This window comes from Balaenoptera borealis (assembly GCF_965194805.1).
Source record: "Balaenoptera borealis genome assembly, chromosome: 14".
Classification (NCBI taxonomy): Eukaryota; Metazoa; Chordata; class Mammalia; order Artiodactyla; family Balaenopteridae; genus Balaenoptera; species Balaenoptera borealis.
This window is the reverse complement of record NC_138875.1, coordinates 49,276,338-49,288,446: the sequence shown is the minus strand read 5'-3', so window position 1 is coordinate 49,288,446 and position 12,109 is coordinate 49,276,338. Positions and strand designations below refer to the sequence as shown.

Genomic DNA, 12,109 nt, shown 5'->3' with positions numbered 1-12,109 from the left:
AGGAATCCAAATCGGAAAAGAAGAAGTAAAGCTGTCACTGTTTGCAGATGACATGATACTATACATAGAGAATCCTAAAGATGCTACCAGAAAACTCCTAGAGCTAATCAATGAATTTGGTAAAGTAGCAGGATACAAAATTAATGCACAGAAATCTCTTGCATTTCTATACACTAATGATGAAAAATCTGAAAGTGAAATTAAGAAAACACTCCCGTTTACCATTGCAACAAAAAGAATAAAATATCTAGGAATAAACCTACCTAAGGAGACAAAAGACCTGTATGCAGAAAATTATAAGACACTGATGAAAGAAATTAAAGATGATACAAATAGATGGAAAGATATACCATGTTCCTGGATTGGAAGAATCAACATTGTGAAAATGACTCTACTACCCAAAGCAATCTACAGATTCAATGCAATCCCTATCAAACTACCACTGGCATTTTTCACAGAACTAGAACAAGAAATTTCACAATTTGTATGGAAACACAAAAGACCCCGAATAGCCAAAGCAATCTTGAGAACGAAAAATGGAGCTGGGGGAATCAGGCTCCCTGACTTCAGACTATATTACAAAGCTACAGTAATCAAGACAGTTTGGTACTGGCACAAAAACAGAAATATAGATCAATGGAACAGGATAGAAAGCCCAGAGATAATCCCACGCACATATGGTCACCTTATCTTTGATAAAGGAGGCAAGCATATACAGTGGAGAAAAGACAGCCTCTTCAATAAGTGGTGCTGGGAAAATTGGACAGATACATGTAAAAGTATGAAATTAGAACACTCCCTGACACCATGCACAAAAACAAACTCAAAATGGATTAAAGACCTAAGTGTAAGACCAGACACTATCAAACTCTTAGAGGAAAACATAGGCAGAACACTCTATGACATACATCACAGCAAGATTCTTTCTGACCCAGCTCCCAGAGAAATGGAAATAAGAACACAAATAAACAAATGGAACCTAATGAAACTTAAAAGCTTTTGCACAGCAAAGGAAACCATAAACAAGACCAAAAGACAACCATCAGAATGGGAGAAAATATTTGCAAATGAAGCAACTGACAAAGGATTAATCTGCAAGATTTACAAGCAGCTCGTGCAGCTCAATAACAAAAAAACGAACAACCCAATCCAAAAATGGGCAGAAGACCTAAATAGACATTTCTCCAAAGAAGATATACAGATGGCCTACAGACACATGAAAGAATGCTCAACATCATTAATCATTAGAGAAATGCAAATCAAAACTACAATGAGATATCATCTCACACCGGTCAGAATGGCCATCATCAAAAAATCTAGAAACAATAAATGCTGGAGAGGGTGTGGAGGAAAGGGAACTCTCTTGCACTGTTGGTGGGAATGTAAACTGATACAGCCACTATGGAGAACAGTATGGAGGTTCCTTAAAAAACTACAAATAGAACTACCATACGATCCAGCAATCCCACTACTGGGCATATACCCTGAGAAAACCATAGTTCAAAAAGAGTCATGTACCAAAATGTTCATTGCAGCTCTATTTACAATAGCCAGGACATGGAAGCAACCTAAATGTCCATCGACAGATGAATGGATAAAGAAGATGTGGCACATATATACAATGGAATATTACTCAGCCATAAAAAGAAATGAAATGGAGGTATTTGTAATGAGGTGGATGGAGTTAGAGTCTGTCATACAGAGTGAAGTAAGTCAGAAAGAGAAAAACAAATACAGTATGCTAACACATATATACGGAATCTAAGGAAAAAAAAAAAAAAAAAAGGCCATGAAGAACCTAGTGGCAAGACGGGAATAAAGACACAGACCTACTAGAGAATGGACTTGAGGATATGGGGAGGGGGTGGGGTGAGATGTGACAGGGTGAGAGAGTGTCATGAATATATATACACTACCAAATGTAAAATAGATAGCTAGTGGGAAGCAGCCGCATAGCACAGGGAGATCAGCTCGGTGCTTTGTGACCACCTAGAGGGGTGGGATGGGGAGGGTGGGAGGGAGGGAGATGCAAGAGGGAAGAGATATGGGAACATATTGTATATGTATAACTGATTAACTTTGTTATAAAGCAGAAGCTAACACACCATTGTAAGGCAATTATACTTAAATAAAGATGTTTAAAAAAAAAAAAAAGATTACGACTTCATTTCTGATTGTTTAGGAAGCATATTATTTTTCTTATGATAATGAAATATGCTACACCGGCAAATAAATGTATGTTATCTCTTGAGATACTAATGGAAATAAGAGAGCTAAATCTCAAAAGGTTACCCCCAAAATAAGTTCTAAAAATTTGTGCTACAGAGTGAAGATTATAAAATAAGTCTATTAAAATCATCTTCTACAAACCGTGACCTCACACATTACTGTATGCTTAAAGGTTACTCTTTATGTTTTACATAAATCATTCTGATGCTAAGATGAACTAAAAAGTGTGATACAAAGATCCTACTAATGTCTTAATTATCTATAATATGCTTTTGTAAAAGTGTTTTAAAAGGACGTGTAACAAATGTACATCACCACATTATTTCTTTCCATTTTGAGCTTCACACCCTAACAGATATTCTATGGAAACAATGTCCTATATCTTAAACACATGTAAAATATTCCCAAATCACCATATTTTACATTACTGGAATTCTTTGCTCCAATGAGACAGTTAATACGTAGTTTTGTCTCAAGTTACTTGTTCAAAAAGAAGAATTTTTTTAAGACTCAACTATAAAGATAACAATAAGCTTTGCACAGCAACGGAGACCCAACGCAGCCAAAAATAAAATAAAATTAATTAATTAAAAAAAATAAGCTTTAAATAATCTGTGAAGAATTTAGAACTACATAATTTTTAAAATTCTATATACATATAAATATATACATATATGCATATATATTCATATCTTGAGATGCAAACCAATACACTAAAACTCTGTAAATCATGCCATTAATCTATGAATTATTTTAAGTGAAGGTTAAAAATGACAGCTAACAGTTAATGAGCACTTATTACGGGCCAGGCATCAAGCTAAGAGCTTTTTTTTTTTCTTGTTGCAGAGCACGGGCTCTAGGTGCGCAGGCTTCAGTAGTTGTGGCACATGGGCTCAGTAGTTGTGGCTCACGGGCTCTAGAGCGCAGGCTCAGTAGTTGTGGCGCACGGGCTTAGTTGCTCCGCAGCATGTGGGATCTTCCCGGACCAGGGCTTGAACCCGTGTCCCCTGCACTGGCAGGCAGATTCTTAACCACTGTGCCACCAGGGAAGCCCAAGTTAGGAGCTTTATGTCTATTATTTAATCTTCTCAAACCCTATGAAACATGTAGTATTGTTATCAACTTCACTTTGCAAGTAAGAAAACTTAAGGCATACAAGCATTAAGAACCTTACGTAAAGTCGCATAGCTAGGAAACGGTGGTGAGAACTCTAAAGCCATGCTCTTAACCATTATGTGTACCTCTTCTTCGAAGTCAAATCATACTTCTCCCATGTAATATCTCCCAGGAAAACAGTTCTATGTAACATCATCACTCTAATAATAAAATCCTAGAATACAAGAAGTTTCTTCACTTCATCTATTATCTCTGTTATAGTGACCACAAAACCACGTAGATAATACCTACTCCAAGCCTATTTTCTTGTTCATATTTCATCATCTACTGCTCACATTTTACTACTTGTTCCTTAACCATTCAGTCTCAAACTAAACCACTTACAGCTCTCATTTGAATGTATTACTAATGGTTTATTTGCAAGAAAAAAAATCCCTGTATTCCAGTAAATTCAATTAGCTCACCCACCTATTAAATAGCCACTTAAAGCGAATAGGATTCTTTACTTACCAAAAACGTACATCTGTCCTCATCAAGAGTTTTAAGCAGTTCATAATAAGACATTTAGATATAACACCAAGGATAAAAGAACATGAGCCAAGTAACTAAGAAAATCCCAGCAGCTTAGTAAAGTCACTGTTAACTAGTACAAACTTAGCTGAATTTCCTAGAAACCAATGAAGAATTAGAACCATGATAGATTTTATCTAGTAAAAAGAACAGTTCATTAAGAGATACAAACTTTTCATAACATGAAGTTTTTAGAGAAATCTCTAAAAATGAAAGTATTAAAAAGTACTGAAACATAATAATATCAATCAATAACTTTTGTTATTGTTAGTTTCTCCAGTAGCACAGACCATCCTTACATGTACTTCCTTACAGTAATTATTTCTTAAGGCTGTGATTTTCAACTGTGGGTGATTTTGTCCCCAGGGGACATTCAGTAAAGTCTGGAGCCATTTTTGGTTGTCGCAAGTGGTGTAGGGGGTTGCTACTGTCACCTAGTGGGTACAGGACAGAAATACTGCTAAATATCTCACGATGCACAGGACAGGCCCCGACAACAAAGAATTATGTGGCTCAAAATGTCAATAGTGCTGAGTTAAGAAGTCCTGGATTCTCAAGGGCATAATCCTAAATCACAGGCATCTCTACAAACTAGTCTGAGAATTAGATTATGTATTCAGTTTTCTGGTGATTGAAAATTGGAAAAGGGATGTGTTGTGGCTTAATAAATCCAGCAAAGTAAAAAGCTAGGCAATTTCTTAGCCAACTTCTCTTAATAGTTTCAACTATACTATACAGTAATATTAATTCGAAAACAAAGTCACTGTTAAACATCTATTGTAGACTGAAAAGCATTCCAAAAGCTCTAGATTTATGGGACACAAGTGACAATCTGTTGTGAAAGTAAGGTCCTATCTTGTCCAAGTAGAAAGCCATGGAGATGGGCTATATTAGAACATAAAGCTTTGTGTCACCTAGCATGAAAGCTGAAAAGTTATGAACCATCAGGTACAGAAGAAATGATCCTGCCTAGAAAAAACTTCTGAGGGAATGGACTGTAAATAAGTATGAACTTGGAATGTTTGTAAAACGTAATTTCTAAAATTTACCCCTAGAGATTCTGATTTAGCAGGTATGGGGTGGAGCAGACAAATCTTGTTTTAACAACTACCCCAGATGATTCCGATCCCGGTAGTCTTAGGATCACACATTGAGCCAGAGGTGTAATGGAAAAAAAGTAACCAATTGTCCCCTTTTACCATAAAAGCAGCCAGATTATAGTTCATGCAAAATGGTTAAACTGGATTAGAACTGCATCCCATAAGGGCACCTAGGATGTTAGCTATAAAATGAATCCCAAGGAGTAAATGTTACAAATACGTCAAAACCCAGTGAATGATACACTTAAGATTGGTGCACTTCATTGCGTGTAAATATTACCTAAAGAAAAAACTATTAAAAGAAAAAAGAAAAATTTTTAAACGTTGAGCTCTAATGATATGCAGGACTAAAGTATTCATGGGTAAAGTGTACTAATAATCTGCGAGTTACTCTGAAATGCATTTTGAAAAAGAAGATGCTATTAATGGATGAGTAGATGGATGGGCAGATAGACAGTTAAAAAATAATTCAACTAGAAAACGGGCAAAAGACACGAAGAGACATTTCACTGAAGAGGATATAGAGATGGCAAATAAGCACATGAAAAGATGTTCAGTATCAGCAGCCATTGGGGAGATGCAAATTAGGACCACAAGGAGATTAGGACCACTACACATGTTTAGAACAGCCAAGATAAAAAAGAAAAAAACTGACAATACCAAATGCTGGCAAGGACTTGGAGAAAGCAGATCTCTCACACATTGCTGGTGGGATGGTAAAATGGTAGTTACTTTGGTGATCACTTTGGCAGTTTCTAAAAAAACTGAATATATAACTTATCATATGACCCAGCAATAGCACTCCTGGTTATTTATCCCAGAGAAATGAAAACTAATGTCCAAACAAAAACATTATCATGTACACGACTGTTCAGAGCATCTTTATTTGTAAAAGCCAAAAACTGGAAACTGAAATGTCCCTCAATAGATGAATGGTTAAACAAACTGTGGTACAGCCATAACAGGGAATACTACTCAGCAACAAAAAGGAATGAACAACTGATACATGCAACAAGTTGAATAAATATTAATCATGCTGAGTAAAAAAAGCCAATCTCAAAAGGCTGCACACTGCATGATACCATTTATGTAGCATTCTGAAAATGACAAAATAATAGAAATGGAGAGAAGAGCAACAGTGGCTGCCAGGGCTTAAAGATGACTGCAAGGAGGATACACAGGATCTCTCTGTATTACCTCTGCAACTTCCCGTAAACCTATAATTATTTCAAAATAAAAAATATTTAAAAATGAGTCATAATGAAACTAAGTTTATAATCTGTTGAATAGAAATTCATCTGGATTCTGTCTCCCAAACCTGAAAGGTTTTGGTATAACTGACAATCATCTGTTTTCTCTGACAGTACCTGACAGGTTCCTTCTTTGGTTCATTCGTGGAATGACAGCCAATGGATGACAATACAACAGACAAGGATGCTAGTTCTCTAATTTGTTACAGCAGCGGGAAATCTAGCTAATCTATCAGTTAACAAATAGGATAAAACAGTGAACAAAACATGACACAGTTCCTGAATTCACAGAACTTGAAGAGTCTAGGGAAAAATAATTAAACAGATATTTACAAATAATTATGTAATTACAGGTACTCAAACTGTTGCTACAAAGAGCCTAAGTACAGGTTACTTACTATCCATAAGTGGACTGTACCCTGTCTGTGGAGTAATGTAAAACTTACAGTGCAAGATTATACAGGTGATTTTATTTTATGCTCTATGCTTCTCCTTCTTTTCCAAATTTTTCATATTAAATATTTTATAACCAGAAAAATGTCATTCAGTGGGGGAAAGATTACAATCTTGAAAAACCCATCCAATATAGGAATAATGATCAAATGTTTAAACAAAGCATCTAGTCTGAACTACAATGTAATGGTTGTGTATACCTAAACTGTAACAAAAAGAAACTTGCGATATTACCAATGTTGATTTACCAATTTTAACAGTGAAGAAAGATGAGTGTATGCACAATTCTTACTCATTCAAATCCACTATGGAGGTACACATGATATTTCTATGGAATAAAATATTTGAAATAATTCTTTCATTTGTAGATATTCTATGTTGTACTTGAAATTCAGTATAATATCACAGTGCTTTTTTATATTGAAGATTTACTAAATTTATTAAACTGAGGATTCCTAAAGCTCCTGAACCTGGTTGGCGGGAGCTTTGGATCATGCCCAGAGGGACCAGAGACTGGAGATTGAGATAGACACCGTGAGAAATCAATCAATCAATCAATCAAATCTACATAATGGAGCCCCAATATAAACTCTGAACATTGAGGGAGGCTCGGGTGAATTCCCCTGGTTAGCAATACTCTGTGTGTACTGTCACACACTGGACCAGGAGAGCAAAGCATCCTGATTGCATGAGGAAAGAAACTCTGCATTCATATGTCTTCTGGATTTTTCCCTTGGCTGATGTTAATCTGTATCCTTTCACTGTAATAAATCATAACTCTAACAACTTTTAGTGAGTTCTGTGAGTCTTTCCAGCAAATCACTGAACTTGAGAGTAGTTTTGGGAACTCTAGACTTGTAACTGCTGTCAGATATGAAGCCAATCTTGGGGACTGTTCCCTGTAACTCTGCAGTTGGCTAGACTCAGAGGTGATGGAAGTCTTGGGGACTTTGACCTCAATCTCCTCCCAGCAGCTCAAATACATTGCTCCTGCAATTGTCCCTTTCCTCACTCTCTTGCAGCATCAATTCCCCTCTCTCCAATGGATCATTCCTGTCAGTATACAAACATGATTTAGTATCTTTCCATCTTTAGTTCGAAAAGATGCTAGCTCCAAATTGTCATGATGTAACTGATGATTTGAAACTAGCGTCTTTTCTATAGCTTGGTAAATTGGCATATTCCTTTTTAAGTATAGACCAACTTCCAGGGCTTCCCTGGTGGCGCAGTGGTTAAGAATCCGCCTGCCAATGCAGGGGACAAGGGTTCAATCCCTGGTCCAGGAAGATCCCGCATGCTGCAGAACATCTAAGCCCGTGCACCACAACTACTGAGCCTGCACTCTAGAGCCCGTGAGCCACAACTACTGAAGGCCACGCGCCTAGAGCCTGTGCTCCGTAACCAGAGAAGCCACCGCAATGAGAAGCCTGTGAACCACAACGAAAAGTAGCCCCTGCCCACTGCAACTAGAGAAAGCCCACATGCAGCAACGAAGACCCAACGCAGCCAAAAATAAATAAATTTTAAAAAAAAGAGTACAGATCAACTTCCAACGTTTTATCCTTTGTGCTTTCAATGTTATGAAATGTCTCCAAGACTTTCCTTAATACAAAATATTTTGCTAGTCTCGCTTTCTCTGGGACATCTTCGTTCTTTCATCACAGCCAGTTTCCTCATTTACATCAGCAAGTTCACCTTCACTGAGGACCTGCAATGCAGATCTAGAGTCTCTCAAATGGCAGCAGTGTCAACATTCCCAAGGTCAGCAATTCCTTCTGTAATTCTACTTACAAAGGACTTGGATTTATTTCCCACAGTATTACTCTTCATTTCTTTGTTAGACTTTTATCTTTGTTGGCCAAGGCCCTCTTTGAATTATCTATTTTTATAAAATAACATGTATCTCTGGGAGCCAAGGAAGCAACACAACTCCATGCTGTGCTGTTATGTGCATAACTGATGGATGCATAGTGATCAATCACTGACAGAATCTGAAAGTGACGTGAATGGTCATCGATCATGATACTCATAAATACAGTGATTTGTGGACTGAGGAGACAGCAGCCAAGTCTGTGCTTTATGCAACTACTCACGGTTAATACACCATGGTAAGTGAACTCTGAACCATGTTGTTCGGCAACAGGTGTTATTTAACTAAATTGTGGTAACAGAAGTTCATGCATATCAGAACTTCGCAACAGCAGGCCTGCCTGTATTTCCAAAGGATGTGTTTCCTCATGCACGGAATGAGGATAATAACAGTAGCTACTAACCCAAAGATGTGTACAGCTCTGATCAGATAATAAACCACTGTATAATAAGAGTAAATATAACAGTCCTGGCTATGGTAATACATACTTTCTGCCCTTCATATTTACAATAATAAAGGTACTGAAAGAAAAATTTCCCACTACTCTAATGCCAAGCCTCTAGATCAGATCATTATCACTTGCAACTTATTAGCTAAATGAATCAAAACTTTCTTAATACTATTCAAACAAAATTAAAGCCAGAAATAAATTAGATCTTAAGGTTAAAAAAGACAATAGCCAATAAACTGATCTCGAGTTTTTATTACAAAAAAAAAAAAACCTTGTTTTTTCTAACTGATTTTATGTAAACTATACAATTACCGAATTAGGATTTTTAAATGCCATCATCTCACTTAATCTTACTTAAAGAAATTGAGTAAGTTAGTCAAAGATCCCACACATGGTAATCTATGGGGCCAAGACTTGGATCCAAGTCTGAAGAATTATATACCATACCTGGAACTTGTGAAATACATGCTTTAACACAAATATAACAATTTGTGAAAATCCTTATATTTGAATATGGAATAAGTAAGTAAAATGGTGTTAAATGTGGAAAGCTATAATCACTAATGCCTGGGAATGAAAACTATGCTGATTCTATCAAACGCTAACTGTTGGTCCAGAAAGCCTTACTATTCCAATTTGACTTTTAAAGAAACATCTTTAAGGCACTAACTCTGTCTTTCCAGGTTATCATATAACATCTGGTTTCAATTCCTATTCACTGAAGAGACAGATTTGTCAGGTTTTGTTCTAGGCACCAGAACAAAACAGTGTGAACAAAAGAGGCAAACTTCTCCCTTTGTGGAGCTTTTTGAATTCCAGTGGAGCTGACGCTCTCTCTACATGAGTGAGTAGATCCAGTATGTAAGAAGGCAGTGATTCACTCTGAACACAGGTCTTACTCCTGAAGTTCAAAGTGATCATCACTGAACTTTATCTGGATAACAGTGAAAATAACACAGAAAGTTTGTTGGATTGACTATTTACAACATTTTCCTAGCAATTTAAGAAAGAAATTAACATTAAAAACTTGTTGGGGCTTCCCTGGTGGCACAGTGGTTCAGAATCTGCCTGCTAATGCAGGGGACCTGGGTTCGAGCCCTGGTCTGGGAAGATCCCACATGCCGCGGAGCAACTAGGCCCGTGAGCCACAACTACTGAGCCTGCGCGTCTGGAGCCTGTGCTCCGCAACAAGAGAGGCCGCGATAGCGAGAGGCCCGCGCACCGCGATGAAGAGTGGCCCCCCGCTTGCCGTAACTAGAGAAAGCCCTCGCACAGAAATGAAGACCCAACACAGCCATAAATAAATAAAATAAATAAATAAACCTCTAAGTTAAAAAAAAAAAAACTTGCTAAACCTTTCACCTAAAAGCAGTAGTCCTCATAAGAGAACTTACAGGGAAATATTCTGCTAAAATAATAAACCTAAATGCTGAATTAAAAAATATTTCAGTTTTCTCACTGCATAGATATGTATAAAACCACAACTAAAACTACAACTAAAAGTAGGCACCAATTACAATGCCACTGTCATATAAACTCATTTTTCTTTTAAAGCTAAAAAAATAGTAACTGTTGAAATTTTTATAATGACCATATAATCAGTAAATTTAATAGGGCCAACTTTTTGTGCAGCTTTTTGAAATGACATGTTTTGTGTGGTAGGTCTACATGTTTTTATTATATTAGCCTTTGCATTAATATGGTTTTTTTTTAAATTTTTCACATACGGAATACAGTCAATAATATTTAACAATTTTGTTCAATGACAGTTGGTAACAGGACTTATCGTGGTGATCATTTCATAATGTGTGAAAATATCGAATCATGATGTTGTACACCTGAAACTAATATTGTATGTTAATTATAACTCAATAAAAGAAAAATAATTTTAGTTAAAAAAAAATAGAAAGAATAGTTGGTCCCTATGTTTTGAACAAAAAATTCCTATAAACACTTCAAGTCCTTTCTCCAAAAACAGTTAACTATTTTCTACATACACACTGCTGCATGCATTATTTTTTCTTCTTCAGATCTTATGATGTCTTATCAAACCACACTGCAGCAACATCCATTTTTGCGCACATCCTACCTTTCCTTAACTACAGTTTCTAAGAAGTGTACCATAACTACGGCGGTTGCTGTAAAGAATCACTATCAATTATTCTGCTTTTTCCTGGTAACCAAACTGTACAGAGAAACATCTGAACCCCCTTCTGATCTAGCACTGACTGGATCTTGCTGTTGTTTTGAACCTTTAATTGATAGAATAAAAAAAAAAAGAAAATACTCCACACAATGGGCACTGAACAACTTTTGCGGGGAAAAATGGAGCAAGTGCCAGTTTTGTGAAGCTGCATTCATTGACAATTTGTTCTATTATCTCCCTTTGTTTCCGGTGTATTTTATCTAAATTACAGAAAATATCTGTATTAATATTTTTAAATTACAATATATTATTTCATCAAAAATCATGATCAACAGATTAACATTAACTTCCTTTTTCTGGGTGTACTTTGGTGATGCGTTTTTCATAAGCAAAATCTAGAAAATTTTATTGCAAATACATTTAATTCTTAGACTCTTAACCTCACCACATTTCATAATTGAAATAGCTTTAGGCTGGCAACAGGCCAAATGTTTTCCCAGGCAATTAGCAGAACAGAGCGCCACTTACTGGTTTTTAGTTATTATTCACAAGAATACTTAAAAGAGAAACATGATAACAATTTGATTCTCTGAGACTGGTAATAAACTTTAATAGACTTCACACCGCTCTAAGAATATAAGAATACAGCAGCACCTCCACTGAACATTCTAATAACAAATTATGTTAAAATTACCTTTAATGCTGAAACACAGCATCAGAAAACATTAAATCAAGGGAAATTCACAGAAATTAATATATTCTTCACAAGTAAAATGAACCACAGAACAGATGTTTTTTAAGGAGTGTACTTATAAAGATAAAATTATATTTTCTCAGTTTTCTAGCTCTAACCAAATGTTTGGTTATTCATTGATTAGCTTAAAAATCCAAAAATATAAAATCTCAAATAAACTGTCCAAAAGA

General features: G+C 36.1%; 1 protein-coding gene across 6 annotated transcripts in view; it reads right to left on the bottom strand.

The window, feature by feature from the left end:
- Nucleotides 1–12,109, bottom strand: part of SS18 (SS18 subunit of BAF chromatin remodeling complex) — an 83,454-nt gene that overhangs the window by 29,648 nt on the left and 41,697 nt on the right. The gene's annotated exons all lie outside the window — the stretch shown is intronic.